Source organism: Aulonocara sp. 'chitande type north' Nkhata Bay, linkage group LG17, assembly GCF_057382095.1.
Source record: "Aulonocara sp. 'chitande type north' Nkhata Bay isolate Kocher_YH1m ecotype deep benthic linkage group LG17, A_spYH_male_GT1.1, whole genome shotgun sequence".
NCBI classification, from domain to species: domain Eukaryota; kingdom Metazoa; phylum Chordata; class Actinopteri; order Cichliformes; family Cichlidae; genus Aulonocara; species Aulonocara sp. 'chitande type north' Nkhata Bay.
The window spans coordinates 30513077-30529260 of NC_141360.1; the positions used below are offsets into that span (position 1 = coordinate 30513077).

At 39.4% G+C, this 16184-nt stretch overlaps 1 protein-coding gene across 3 annotated transcripts in view; it reads left to right on the forward strand.

The window, feature by feature from the left end:
• The first annotated feature begins 9072 nt into the window (after positions 1 to 9072).
• Positions 9073 to 16184, forward strand: part of atp2b1a (ATPase plasma membrane Ca2+ transporting 1a) — a 39872-nt gene continuing 32760 nt past the window's right edge. For all 3 annotated transcript variants that reach the window (XM_086270382.1, XM_086270383.1, XM_086270384.1), the window contains exon 1: positions 9073 to 9217. The gene's annotated coding sequence lies outside the window, so the exon portion shown is untranslated. The remainder of the gene's footprint in view (positions 9218 to 16184) is intronic.

A 16184-nucleotide genomic window follows, 5' to 3' on the forward strand; every position in this document is an offset into this window, starting at 1 on the left:
TTGACAAACATATGCTCCTGTCTCCAAACTTCTGATACATCATGCTAGGGATGGGTGTTTTTCTATAGAGAGAGCACTGGAAAACTCCAACAATGCCCTTCACATGACAAACTAACACAGAGGAAAGTTTCCATTAACCATTGTACAGCTTTTTAAAGTTAAGAGAGGAGAGATGGCTTAAGACTGAGTGAGTAACTCTGAGTGAGAGTTACTGAATATGTGTTAACGATAATTATGGAATTGAAAAGCATGCATGAAAGAACCCTTTACACCAAACAGATCACCATTTAGAGATGACAGTCATCTGAGCCTAAATAAAGCCAAAAAAAAGAATTGTTAAGACTTAAAGAAATTAAACCACAGCCTTGCTGAACTTGTCACTGTGTTCAGTAACTTCATTTTAGGGCACATTGCATTCTTTTAAAACCTAAATAGACTCCTCAAATTGAAGTGATGCATGTCACACCATCACCATGCACCATTTCTGTGGGACTGTTTGATGAGTAATCCTTTCCTAAACCACAAAGCTGAAGCCTTAAAATCTTATACATACTGTTTTATTAGTCATGCTACTGATGATGCTCCAGGAGATGGGCAGAGCTGCTTTAACTCTAAACATTATTTAAAAAACAGTGTAAAGCAATTTCTCCGCCCGATCATGTTGCCTTGCCATTGTAGTTGGTAATTTGTCATTTTAACCATAAAAGTAAACACAGTTCTTATTTGTTTATTTCTGCCTCAGACTTCCTGAAGTTCCAACTCCCTGGTCTCAGTCCGAAATGGAGAATTTAAGTTATAACTGGCTCTGCCCTGTCTTTCAGTCACAGCAAAGTGACTGAGTTTTCCCCAGACAGATCCAGGGCAATTGGAACAGTGGATGGAGGGGGTAGGCACACACACACACACTCACACAGACACAGGTCATTACATTTACCACTAAGCATCTCCATAAGCCCAAGCAGGCATATCTGACATATCCATCTGCTATGGTAGGATCATGCTGGATCTGTCTTTCTCTCTCTGTGTCTCTCTAAATCAGGGGTAGGGGGTTTGCCAGTTGTAACGATGATGGGGATATGACATGTAATCATGGGGTTGGTCACAGTTTGGTAACGAAGCAGGGTTGTGATTTTACCCCCATTTGCATCTCTTCTGGAGCAACAGGTCATATTTGCTCCGGTTTTGTGCAACAAAATGAAAAAAGTGGACACTCCTAAAACTCCTGTAACAATGACTGGTTCTTTATGAATTGTGTATGTTGTTGTCTTTATATTTCTGATGTTGCCTATTTTTCTGGCTATCTCTATTTATTTAAATCACAATTTTTTTAAAGCAATGATTCTCTTTTGCATTGCTTTGCGTGTTCTCAGTTGGGCAAAATGCAACTTTAACTCAAGATAAAGTAAATGCCAATTTTGTGTTCTTAACAGTTGTTGATACTCAGTCTCACAGACACATTTCAAACGATATAAAAAAAAAATTTGCCACGGGGAAACCACAAAGTCTGGGGTTTGTTCTACAAGCAGGAAAATGTCATTTAAATTCCACTCACATTCACAAATGCAGCTTTGACCATATTCTGTTGTTTGACTCACTTCATGTGCTTATTTGTTATTTAATGTTCATAGTTTTATTTTGTGTGCCCATTAGAATTGGTTTTCTTCCTGTCTTGTTTAAATAAGTTGATGCTGTAGGAGTTCTTTTCATTTTTCATACTCCATTTCAGCTTGCGTCTCTTGAAGTGCCCTGATCAGTGTAATCATGAAAAGAACTTTGGTTATGTACTATAAACTCACAAAAACACATCAAATATGATACGCTTGGCTTTAAAGGGCTATGCAGTGCATAAGAGTTTCAAGCAGTGGCGCTACCACTGAAATTACTTTAATTCATTCCACTACAGCTTAATGTATTTGTAGTGTAAAGTGCTTCTTTTTTTTACGTAGGGCAAGCAAAAGAATAGTTGTATTTGAATAGCTGTTAAAATATATATATATATATATCACGCATGCGTGTCGCAAAAGTTGCTAGTTTGAGAAAACTAACGCAGGAGCAGGCTTTGATTTTTCTAATAGAGACCAATGTAAGAGCTGCTAAATATGACACTGCGCCGTTCTAGAAACTACTGCTATGTATTGATTTTTATAGTTTTCTTCACAATCACTAAAAATAGAGGCACTTCACTGGCCTGACTTTTTTTTAATTAATGAAACTAGATGAAAAATTATCATTAGTGATCTCAAGGACTGGCACCACTCGTTTTATTTTATGTCACATCCTACCAGGTTACCTGTTTGCCCCTGCCTTTAATGGTTTTGCTAAGCCAATGAGCTGCTAACCTCCTTCACAAAAGTGAGTTGTATCGAAGTTGTCCAACCCTTTTTGGCAAAAGGTTTTGTAAGCCTATTAACAATAAGTCAAACTGTTGCTTAAAAATTATGAAAAATTCACTCGAGTCCTTGGAAAGTGTTTTATATTATATAATAAACAATTATTCTGCATTATTGAACAGATGTGACCTGTTTCATTGTCAATAAAGCCACCTGTAGTCTGTCTCACTTTGCCTACTGCTTCCCTTTGAAACCATTTAACTCTCTCTGTCTCAGACACACATACTGTATGTGTACTGCTTCTCTTTCCTTTGAAAGTCAAAGCTATAGCCTAACCTAGGACAAGGTGTGCATTTGTGTGTCCATCTTGAGTTTGTGTGCACAAATGCCATAGGATTACTTTGCACCAAGAAATTTAGGACTTAGTCTATAACCCTCCCTGTCCTGGTCCTTGTGCCTTTCCCAGAGGAAAAGCCCCCATGTGAAAGGGAAGAAATAGGGTGTAAAGGGCACCAAGTTCCCATTGGATCTCCTCCTCTGTGCCCCATCTGTGCCCAGTCAGTGCCACTCTGATTTGGACATTGCAAAAAGCTGTGTGTCATCTTAAGGAAACAAGCTCTTTCAACATGCCCCTCTCTTGCTCTCTGCACATTCTGTGGGTTAAGCAAAAAATCTGATGTGGCCCTGTAATTAAGTTGCCATTAATTGTTTTGTTGGGTCCCTGGTGGCACTGCTCAGACTTTAGGGGAAGAGAAAAGCAGATTTGCTGATGAGCTCCACGCCTAGCTGAACAACTGAGCGCAGTAAAAACGATTCTTAATTACCGCCTGTTGCCACTAATTTACCCAAAGTCACCTCTGCCAGCATGTTAACTAGCCCTTGCTCTCTAGCTGTGCTTAAATACTCAAGTTTGTTCCCTTTTTTGTTTAATTTGTTTCTTATTTTGAGACTGAAACGCACGCAGCCAGTGTTTAATTCTGCAATATTTTTGTCCTGTATGTTTTGTTTTCCACTTTCGTTCCAGTGTTTTCCATGAGCACTGGAAAACTCTAAATGTGGGCTCTCAGGTAGTTTGTGTGCCTTGGCGGTAATTGAATAAACACTATTTATATGCCCTGCATTTTATGACATGTAAAATGTTCACTAGCCTGAATGAAACACGCTTTCTAGCTTGACCACTAGCTGGGCCAAATGTAAATACAGAAGATATCAACAGAAATCAGAGCATGGAAAGCATGCTCCCCCTCCCGCAACCACACCAACACACCCTTCTATGGCTCGCCATCACACGTTCAAGTTTATATGGTGATGGCATACTATAACCATACACAGACTCTTCCACTCACACAACCTAATTTTGCACTGGGTGGGTCGCTGTCCTTACAAAGTCTGGCCTCAATGGGCACTTGAGGTGAATTATTGTTTGCGAGTGGAAACTTGGCCAGATAATCTCAGTGCTGCTGGCTCAGGGCTGAGTAAGACCACTGTCTCCTTCCCTACGCACACACGAGGCACACACAGCTTTTGTTTTACCATCTCTATTTCCAGTTCACACTTATTTGCTGACTCTTCGCCTTTTACAATAACTCCTTGTCTATGTACTTTTGCTCCATCTTTCTCTTCCTTTTCTATGACCTCTGCTTCTCCTCCTGCTCTCTCTCTCTCCGCTACCCTTTTTCCCAGAAAACTCTGGCCTTTATCCCACAGGCCATTCACCTCGCTGTGGCCGTCCTTGCCAGTGCCGTGCAGTAAATTCCTGGGGTAGCTGGAAACACAAACATGCACAAACCTAAGGCAAGCAGCTCAATCAAGACAGCCCCCTTCACCTACCACCACCACCACCTCTCCTTTCTCAGTTTTCCTTCGCACAAGGGGTCTTTGTCAGTAAGACTGCTCCACAAGGTCTCTCTTGAGATCTTCTCTTCAGCATTTGTCTGCACCATAGGTATAATTCATGTGTCTGTGTCTCGGCTGTTTTGCCAGTCAGCAGAGTTTGATGTTAATCTTATAATTGGGGTCCCTTTAGCAGACATTAACCAATGTTTGGACTCAGGATTTCAGGAAAAATGTGATTACAGTGATTATGGCAGACTAATGATGTGTTAGATAAGAAAGGTTTGTTATTACCCGGTGCAACAGCCATCCCTAATATCAACTTTGTCTGATTAATATAGCTCTTGTCCTTTTTCAATAATGGGTCTAAGCAGTCTGTTACAGTCAAACCTTATAACACTAAAACCAACTTTATTTGACATATTAACATCACATAAAGTGAGATTTATGTATAAATACTTAGAAAGTGGACTTCTGATTAATTTGCAATTGGAAAATTCTTACACATCAACATCCGTGATCAACAGTCTTTCTCTCAAGTATGGAACACTGTTTTTCCTCTTCCTCTTCAAAAGGAGGAAGTCACTCCCCACACCTCTATGTCTAACGCTTTGCCAATGTGCTGAGCCAGTGGAAAATGAGATGTCCGCTGAAGAAACAAAGTGGTGTAGATAGATCGCTGACCAAAGGAAGCAATATTCATACAGCATGTCCTGACTGATAGGGACCCGGCTATGTAAGTCTGCTAATGAGACATCTTCATGTTCACATTTTCCACTTGCCTCACCTCAAGAGGCACATGATCTGCTGGTGCAACACAGGCATTTCCACCGCAGTCATGTGTTTATTTAGAAAAGTGTTTAGGAATTAACTGATAATCTTTCTGTGGCTTCTGTTTTCCATTCCCTTTGGCTTTTTTCTTTGTGCAAATGTCTTAATCAGTTCAGAGCCGCGTGTTGTCTGAAAATGTGATAAGCTGCAGAGTCGGCAACAATGTTCCTCACACAACAGCAGACACATTCATACAGTGCCGGTTGCTAGACGCTTTTCAAACCGAACCTGCAATTATTTGTCAAGCTATGTTGTCTCATGGTGTGTAGAACAGTACCCCAGTAATTAAAGCTCTATGTTGGGATGAACGAATAATCACGCTTACCAAAGCTGTGTTGCTTAACTTTTTTGCCTCCCCTGACTATCCGCCTCAATGCGACCATGTGTTTACCTTTAACCTAAATTATTAAATGAGGTTCTGTTTTGAGCATTTTTGCAATACATGCAAAAGTTACCCTGAAGGCAACGTCCCCTTTTTGAGTGCATTTTGGCATGCTTCATCATTAATGCTTACTCAAACAGCATGAACAAGACATTAGCATGCACACAAGCTAATGACACTTGACATTTACTGTAGTTCACAAGATGCTCCAGAGCATATGGCAAATTTCCATCAAGAAACTGAGTCAACAGAGAGATTCAGCAACAGCTGTGGGGAAAATGATTGGTCTCCTCAATTTGAAAACTCAACATGGCTCTCAGAGAGTCCCGCTATTTGCATAGATGCAATTTCCTCAAGAATTAAAAACCAGGAGGATTTCTGCAATGGTTTGGTTTCTGGCGTTCGTAGACACACACGTGGTCATTTCCACTCAACTTTCAGGGCTAAACAATTCACTTTTGCCATTAACAACCTGCATCTAGATTGTTTCCCATACAACTAAAAGGCCCTTGGTGCGAGTCTTCATCATATTGCTCGCTTCTGTGGTCCATAAGTGTTTAAATGGATTGAAAGATTAAGTGGTTTCAAGTGAACAAGCACGGAGTGATGGTACGAGGCAGAATTCCAATTTATTTTCTGTCAGTTTTAGAAAAGACATTGCAAACATCATTCACAGCCTAGAAAGAAAACGTTATCATGGAAAAGCTTTGTTTTTTACTGACGTTTTGTAATGAATTCTAATGGTTTACAGTTAAAATATGCATGCATGCTTTATGTTCCATTATTCACAAAGGGTTGCCGCAGCATGTAAGCTCCGTGTGTTTTAGTTGGCTTTTTTAATGCCGGGTGCCCTTCCAAAAGGATTTGTGTTTCCTCCCAGGATCAAACCTGAGATCTTTCTTGTGAAGTGAATATGTAAACCACTACACTCTATGTGCTCTGCTTATACACATTAAGGTTAACGGTGAAATGAAAGGTTTACAGTTGATTAGCACAAAAACAGGAAGCAGGAAGTAAAGAGCTGTCCCCTCTAAAGATTCTTTCATGCATTTTTGTACAAACTGAACAATATCTTAATTTATGATCTTTCAGATTCATTTGCTACCCCTGAAATGAGCCAGACTGAACAACATGAATAAAGATATCCCCGAAAATCTTCAACTTTCCTCCAGAGCAGGCCAGCTGATCTACAGTCCTCATATATGTTTGATATGGATTGTAAAGATCCATTATGAATCTATATTTGCATTCCTACCATTACCTAAAGTGTGTCCTCTGGTTGAGATAAAGAAGAAGGGCTGATGCACAGACTGATGGACTGAAGAAGAGAGAAAGAGATGCCCTCGGGGGTCAGTGAATGACCTAACATTTGCTCTGGGTTGGCCAACACAAAGCACTGCAGGCTGCAACTTAGGAAGCCACCAAAACCACTGACAGTGAACTGCAAAAATGGCAGACATAAAAATAGATCTTGTCGCTTCTTTGGCACTATAGGGTTTAAAGGCCTGTGGAGCAAAGTCTGTGTGCCAAAGCTTGTTCACATAGAATAGAATAGAATAGAATAGAATTCAACTTTATTGTCATTGCACATGCACAGGGCAACGAAATGCAGTTTGCATCCATCCAGAAGTGCTTTAGTGATATAGATATATTACAATATATATTAGCAATAGTATAGATATGTAAGTATACTACAGAAATGGGTCTATTATGGTATGTTATAATGTACACGGTATGAAGTATGTTGTGAATATTCTATAACTAAGTATGTAAAGGCTGTAGTGAGTACAAGCTATGTACAGGCTATGAACAGGATATAAATATGAAAAACTATACAGAATATGAAATAAATAACTTTACAGAAATCTGAGATATACAGCTATACAGAAATGGGAACTATGCAAGTTGTAAACAGTTGTAGGATTAAAGATTATTGAATGTACAGAATGATTATTTACACAGAGCTATACAGTAACACATGAGGCCCGTGTTACTGCTGGGCGTACAGGGGAAAAAACATCAGCATCTAAGCACTGCTGCAGCTGCAGCTACAGCTCTAAAGTTTTAGAGCAGAAAACTGACAGCTCACAATGTGCGAAGGGAGTGTGGGAGCACATGTGAGGCACAGCCATCATTTAGCAGCTTCTGCGAACAACATTTTTTGGGTTTTTTTTTTTTTTTGCCTATCTATGCATTTTGACTGATTGTTCCTCATTCTGCTTTAGACTGAGCCATTAAAGTCAAATCACAAAGACATAAGGCCAAATGATTGCACAAGTCATCTTACATAAATCAAGTTGGGGTTTTTTTTCCCCCGGCTTCTTCTCTTCCTCTTTCTTTCCAAATCTCTTTTCTCCGCTTGACGTCTGTCTGACTCGGAAATTCTGAAATGATATTTTCCAACTTTTAATTTGCACACAAGCCTAAACACGTTGGACCTTTCTGAAGAGGCAGCTGCTGCCGTGCACTCAAGGCACTCATGTTAATGATAAATCCCATTATGTCCAGACAGCAAGTGTATTACACTGAGTTTTGACCCTGGCCATGGTTATTTTCTGTTTATGATCTACCACAACTAATCTTTCTTTTTTTTATTTTTTAAAGTATTGTATGCTTGTCAAATAGCAGTTTCTATACCTGACTTGGTTTGTGCAAAGTTCAGATGGGTTTTGCAATAACCACCTTGTCTGAATTCTGGATCACAGACTTTCTAATTCCAATTAACACCTTGCACTCTCTGTTACATAAAAAAAAAACATATTAGGCAATTACAGGGGACTTGTGCTGCAATTTATTGCAGTACCAAAACGCTGTTAAATTTCTGTCACATCGGTTTAATGGCTCACATTGCTGTTTGCATTTCATTGACAGCTGCCCCAAGTAATAAGGAGGCTGATTGTGCAGAGTGTGTGACTCCCCGAGAGGACTGAAGGAATCGCAAAGAATACACGCATTGAATCTGGTGAAGAGAGAAAAAACGCACTACGTCATGGAAAGAATAACGTCAGGTTTGATTAGGCGTGAGGGGAAGAGCCTCGTGCAGCCTAGGTGGGGTTGAGTCGCCCGGACAGCAAAACCGATGCGTTTTCGTTACCTACTGTCTGCAGACTGCATCATATGATTGGGGGGGACTGTTGAATAATCCTGTTATTATAAAGCTACACGGGAGCAAAGAAGGAGTACTAGGGGATCATGACGTAACCGTTTCCATAGGCGACTGATATGCTGGCTAAGCCAATGGGAATCCACACCAGCGGTCCATACCCATCCTCCTTTTGACGTGCATCACATGTCCCTGGCGGTGTTGTGACAGAAATGAAAAAGGCGAGGCGAAATGGTTCACCTTGGTGTACTTCCGCCATCGTCGAGTTCCACTTTTACAACGTTATTTTTTGGTCGGTTGTCTCTCACGATATCCCCGATATCGCTTCAGCTTGATTTTAGCATTTTTAAATCATAGAGATGCAACAATACCGCTGTGAGACACGCACCCTTCATCGTGTTGCATTAAAAAACAAATAGGTGGTCTTGGTCTGCATCTGTTCTGTAATTAAACATAAAGAGATTATTATCTCAGCAGTCAGCCACGTGAGTTGCGGCAACATCATCCCGCTTTTCCACCGCACGCATGTCTCATATGATTTCCGGTCAAAGTGACATGGGTTTTCATGAGCTCGAGGGAGATAGGAACTATCTTGGCAGTGTGAGGTTTGCAGGCTTTGGTTGTGACAGCGCAGTGGGCGGGATTATACCTCAGATCAGGGGAGAGAGTCTAGTCTTTGGTGAGACTGAGGGGGAGTTAAAGAGAGAAAGGGAGCTGGGGTGCTCTTCAGAGGACGGAGTAAGTATTATTTTACTTATATTTTTCTCTATTAGCGCGGCAAAATGCCACACAATAATTGATCTTTCCAAGTGATTTTGGATGTTGCATGTAACCCCATAACCGGTTAAGGTCTTCTTTTTTGTGTGTGCACTGATCAACGAGGGCCAACCACTGTGGGTAGCTTGCCTTGGGTAGTTAGCGGTATACCAAGCTAATGTTAGCTATCTTGGAGGGATACTGACATGGGGCGGTTCGTTTTCCAACACAGGTAGCTAATCAGCCCGGGATGCTGCCAGATTTCATTCGCTTGTGCATAGTTTGCTTGGGACTTCTGCATGGCTCATGGCTAAGTTTTTAGACTTGTCAGTCTGTTGGAAGTATCTTTTGTGAATTTCCCCTCTTTGCAGTCAGCATAAGCTAACGCATTAGTGCTAGTTTGCTAACCGTGTACGCTAGTCAGGACCGCTGTTATTTTTTTAATAACATATCTGTTGGGCTGCACATTAACGTTTCGACTTGGTTGCTCCTCGCGGGGTCCCGCTGTTAAATAACACTTCAACTATGGACCTTAATATCTTTAATAGAAAGTTGCCTGCATTGCATGTTACATGGTGATATGTCATTCAGCTTGTCTAACGCCTCGCAGTTCCCGTTTTATATGCAGATACCTAACGTTAGTGGAGTAATACTGCTAAACGGCCTGGAACTATATTCCGCAAGCGCTGGGAGTCCACGCGCTGCGGTTGCTCAACACACTCAATACGGGCAACTCGGGGAACCCATAAAACCGCGTTAGTCATTTCTGCTCTCTGTCACCACAGTAAGCGTGTTTTGAACCTTCGTTTATTGACTAACATCATTTTCTGGGGTTGTCATTTGCTGGTGTCGCATTCTGTTGTCCAACACTTTAATTTGTACCGTATTCTGAAGACAATAATTTGACCGCAACTAGTAGGTTTTAATCTCAAGTCCCAATCTCCTAACCTCCTCGAAACAATTACGAGAAACCCATTTGAGCAAGTATGGCTGTTTACCACTCTTAAATGTCCTGGTATGGCAAAACTGAACTGTCAGGTTATTTCCGAACTAAGGGGAAAAAAACTGCCACTTGTCGTCCGTAACGCTACTGAAAGAACAACGCTTATTTCATACTTACACGGCAATAGAAACTCACACACTGACTGCAGCTCGTCTCTTTAAATTACCTTCCACTTGCCCGTAATGTATCTCGTATTTCTTAGGGCTTCCAGGTACTGCAAGATGATTACGTACGTTAACGTTACACTCTTAATCTTGATTGACGACGTAATATAGATTGGTGCACTCAGACATTACCTGCAGTATCCAGGTCGATGTGGAGTGCAGCCACAGAGCACCTTTTGGTGTCTAGTTGAAGGGATCACTCCTTATCCAATTAAATAGCACCCAGCTTGCTGCAGCGCCAGCAATGTCTTTCAGTGTTTGTATAATGACTTGTGATTCTACATTCTATTATTGTAGTTGTATGAAAAGACGCTGAACATAAAACTCGGTGACACAGAGCGTGCTAGTCACCTGTAGTAGTCATCTGTACTCTGGTCTTGTTAAATAATATAATGACAGATAAGCAATTACACGGATTTTATAATCACAATATCTTGCTGCACAATATTGTATTAGCTGCAATGACAGTTGCTGTGATTCAGTTTGGAGATATGTTTGAATTTTCTAGCTAATACTGCGTTAGAAGTCAATTTTTTTTTCAGGTTTAGCTGTGAGTAATGCTTCATTGTAGCTGTCTAGCGCAGCATATAGAAATTGAGTTTGTTTAATGATTCACTTAGATCATCAGTAACACAATCTGTTGCCTTGTCTGAGCCCTTTGAACTCAGACTGTTGCTGTCACTCAAGAATGACAAAAATATCTTTTCTTATTCTTCGCTGTGCCACCTTTTTTTTCCCTAATGGCTGATTATAGACATTACCCCTCTCCTTGAGTGACTAATATGAGTCAGTAGATATTTGAATACTTTTTTTTTAAATTTTTTCAAAAAATTGTTATATTTCAGAGGGAAGATCACCTGACCTTTGTGGCTCATTAGTTCGTTTGTAGAAAATCAACCTTTCAAGACCACACCTCTACGTCCTTTTCAGCGGTGCATGTTTTTTCTTTCTTTCTGTGCTGAAGAATGTTGTTCTCACCAATCTTACATGCTCCTTGCTGCTGAGATAACTGCTATAGCCACTGTGAAGTAATGCCGCATATCTGGTATACTTTCTTCCGGGCAGTTGTCGCCTGCCAAGTCTGTTCCTAACTCATCATGGATGAGTTCCTCTTACAGCTGCTGGTTCACATGTTCACTTATTTCATTGTCATGCTCTGCACTGCAGACAACTATAAGCCCAACATTAAGACAAATTACTAACATTTGTCCTTAGTGTACTCTGTAATTCTTCAAGTTTAATGTTTATAATTGCTAGTTTAAAGCATTATTTCACTGAGGTGACCACCGCAGGTCATTAATCTAAGGTGGCGTTAAGCCTCATGTAAACCAGCATGGAAAGCTAAATATAGTGTGGTTTTGAACCAGTGTCATGTATTCATGGTAACATTTACCAATGATGGCATTTTACTTATCTTTCTTACTGTGTGTGGATTGTAAGGTCAAGATTATTTCAAGCAGGGGTTTTAGGTTACAGGGTCTTTTAGTCATTCATTACTACTTGTTCATTTAAATCTTGTTTAACTTGGCACGAGAAACAAATTACACAGGTGTGACTACCAGTTATATGCTTCAGTTTTTAATTTCAGGAGATCAAATGTACTATAATTGAAGATTGGCAAAAGTTATTATATACTGGGATTGTGCCTAATTAAAATAATTGCAAAGCACGTGCTGCAAAATAGCCCTGAAGACTGTCAGAAGGTCTAAATATGCTACCAGTCAGTCTGACGGACATTTATGTTAGTTTTGGCATCTCTGCAACATGGTGGGCTCCATGGTTTGACGTGGCAATGATTAAAGGGACATTTTTAAAGTGGGCTAGATGATTTAACTGTATTATTATTATTATTATTATTATTTGTTCATTTGAACTTCAGCGTCATTGAGCTTATATAATAGAAGCATACTTCCAGACCTCAACTTCTCTCATCATAAAGCATTGCTGGTTGTCTTGGATGTTATCACTTGTGGCATACAGTATACAGTCCTGCTCTGGTGTAATCTTCTCTACACATTTAAACTGCCATTGTAGCATGCTCTGAAAATCTTGGGCAAGTAATATCATACGGTGGAGCCAATGAGAGAGCAATTCCTGCCTAATCAAGTCAGAGCAGTGTATTTGTGGGAAACAATCACTCCCTGAAATACCACTTGAATTTTTATTTGAATCAAATGCAATCATGTGGATCATGAAATCATTTGTCTGTTCCTTAAAGCTTCAAAACTTTCTTTCTAGTATACATTTTCACTTAGGCTATTTATTAACAGTTACAGCAAGTGGTTTCGTCACAATGAATGCAGAACACATGCATGACATGTGTTAAACCATAGCAATGCATTCTGTACCACAGTTTTTTTGTGAAATATATAATGCACAAGTCAACAATTGTGCATCCTAAAACTGAAACGATGGCAACAGCAATTTCAGACTGCAGCAGATAATGATGGGGCAGCAGGACCCCAGGCCACCGATCTGGTCTGTGGTATCGCACATAAGCAAGAACACAGAAAGCCTCTGATCTTCAAAGTGCCTCAATGAAAGATGCCTCATTTTGGAACATTTTCAATCCTATGCACATGAAATGCTATGCAAAAGCTCAATAAAACCATACCTCTTGCTGTGCATTTACATCTTTGACAGGAGGAAATTAGTAGAAAGCAGTAAAATTTTTATATTCATGTATAGTATTTCTGTGGCCAGTACTATGAAAGAAAAGGGGCATGTTTGATTTGATGATAACAAATTCTGTAGGTAAATGTTGAAATTTTAATTCTGAATTTGTCCAAAAAATTATTTATTTATTTATTTTTAACAGTGGGGGGTGGAGGGTAAGAATACAACTTTAACAACAGGACAGTCTTCCAGCACTCAAAAATACTCATGTGGTCAGTTTCTCAGTTTTACTTATTTAAATGCCCAGCTTTCCCCTCATTTATGTATGTAGCAACAATTATTTTTGACATGCTCTATAAATGTTAATATAAACAGTTTTGAGAAACCGGTCAGTCTTCATGTGCCTAGATGGCCACTATGTACTAAATTTTATAACTTGTCTGTTCTGTTGTTATGTAAGAGGTTAAAAACCGGTCTATAAGAATGTGTTTCACCTGCATTGCTTTTGTAAGACAGCGTCAAACTATTTGTTGGTAAATTTAAGATATTACTGCTTATGCTTTTCAAATTCGTACTGCTTGTTGTATAGCAAATTCTTTTTGTTGGCACAAAGGTTCAAAAAGAAAAGTACAACCTGTTCCTTAAAAGGTTTGAAAAGTAAATGCTAAATTTTTAATTGCTTAAAGTGGTCGAAAGTCTCAACACTAATCAGATCTGTTGCAAACAGGTTGGTAAAATGATTGGGTATAAAAACAGAGAGAGGCTTTTAGAAGTAACACAGACAGGCATTAACATCCTTGTAAAATTGCATTGGCAAATAGTTATAATGATAACTTAAATTTAATTAATTAATTAATTTAAAATTAATATTTTTCAACATTCACTTGCAAAAAAGAATTTCATCATTTATGAAGCATAATACTATAAAGCACTGAATGGTGGTCAAATTTGTGCCCTCGGGCAGTAGTGCCTTATAATTGTACACAGGTCAGGGAAATTCACAACTAGGAATGAATCCACAAATGTTTATTGAAACTCTACCAGGTGGGGGTTAAAAAAAATGTGTATAGCTGGCTTGTTATCAGTACAAAGTTTTACATACTGCACCAGAATTTTTTTTTTTTTTTTTTTTTTTTGGAAATCATGTTGTTCCAAAAAACAATTTACATCTGCTTACCTACAAGACAGAACACACAAAGAAAAAAAAATGTACGAAGACTATATTTAATAATATTAGAGCACAAATAAATGTTTTTAAAATAACGCGGTAGTCTTAAAGTGTCCATAAATTGATCTATAAATATAATATGATAGACAGTGAAATGCATATATAAAATGTTATTTCTATTTATCCAGCAGCCTTAGTTTTTGGAGGAAAAGATGATTGTTTACTTTCATTTCAAATGCTGTTACGTGTCCTTCCATACATGCAGTAAAAGGAGCTGGAGAGGAAAAGCGTGTTGACGGTGACACCACTGACTGTGCGTTCTCATGAACTGGCAGCCTGACAGCGTTTGAGAGCTACGTAGAGGTTCCAGTCGGTGGGATGAAGTAGCACTCTCAGCTGCAAGCCACACAGCACAAGGATGGCTGGGTGTCTCTGCTTTGTACCCTCCACATTTACATGGCCTGACCCAGTTCGGCAATGGCTAGCAGTGGGGGGAGGGGACAGTCTAGGGGAAGCTAAAAATATCACCTCTCGCATTAGGCAGCTCCATTGCAGAGGGATCCCTAGAATTGCTATCCTTGACTTGCATCAAGTTGTTGGCACATAAAGGTATTCAAATTGCCAGAGGGTTTCCTTAACATGGAAACAAAGACATAAGTATATTTATGACACATCCATCACTATTGTCCTGTCTACTTGTTCCCAATTGCTGCAATCTTCTTTGTAGGGGATTCATTGTGACTGTAGTTTTGAATAGCCTTGTGATGTGCATGTCTGTAATTCTTGGGTTAAACCAGCACACATCCACCCTGAGTTATCGGTCTGCTACTGAGGCTTGGAAAGGGTTAACTCTGGCCTCTGTCATTCAGCCATACCATGCCAGCTGTTGGCTTGGAGATCCAATCACAATCATTTTCCACTGTTGTAACATTTGAGCTGCACTGCAACCCGAAACTGACCCAGGGCAGCAAATGTTGGCACTTCTTTCATCTTGGCATTGTTGCTGCATGTTGGGTTAGGGGGTGTGAATGTTATAGTAAGACATGGGGTGGGAGGTGCAGTGAATTACACTGAAAATTATAGGCTTGTCTTGAATAGTCCATATGGTGCTCGAAGCAAGTTAAAGTCCTGCCACTTGATGCAAGTACTTTTGAGGCCATTAACAAATTTAGAAAGTCACATGCTTTCTTTAGGGTACAAGATGGTCTACCCTGAAATTCACCTGTGTCAGGTTGGTGGGATTTGTGGACTTGATCTGGTACAAAGAATTCCAAAACTATCCTGACTACAGCTGCATTTACTACATAGGAAATAATTTCATCCCTGCAATAAAACAACAACAAATGACTTGCTTCTCGCTCTTGGCTAGTATTTTTCAGAGGTGAAGGAAACTAACGGGTGGGAATGCTGCTTTTCTAACATTTCTACTGATCTCAATTAGTACTAGAGGTGGGAATTGCCATACATCCCACGATACGATATTATCACAATACTTAACGCACGATACGATATTATTGCAATTTTTTAAAACATTTTGCAATATTCAGATTCTGTACATAAAAGTAAACTTTATCAATATTCATTTTATCTAATATCAAAGTCTCGCACTCAGTCTTTCTCTCATTTCAGTCAGTTATATTGTTGACAAACTGAACGGTTTGTATTACAGTCTAGTCCAACTTAACTGAATGCAACCATCTGGTACAATTATAGCTATTCTGAACTATGCAATTTATGAAAACTATGCAGCCCATTCAGCAACTGAAGAATTTGAAAGTAAATTAAAACAAAATATAATTTTACATTAAATAAAAAAGTTTTAAACTTAATTAAAATAAAACATGTCTTAAATTAAAATAAGTAAACTGTCATGTTTATTGCTGCCAAAAAAAAGTTAAACACATTTGGACAGTGAAGGAATGTCAGGGTTCTTGCTCAGAAAAAGGAGCTGATCAACATGCTCTGAAGTCAGAGCATGTTGATCAGCATGTTCCAGTC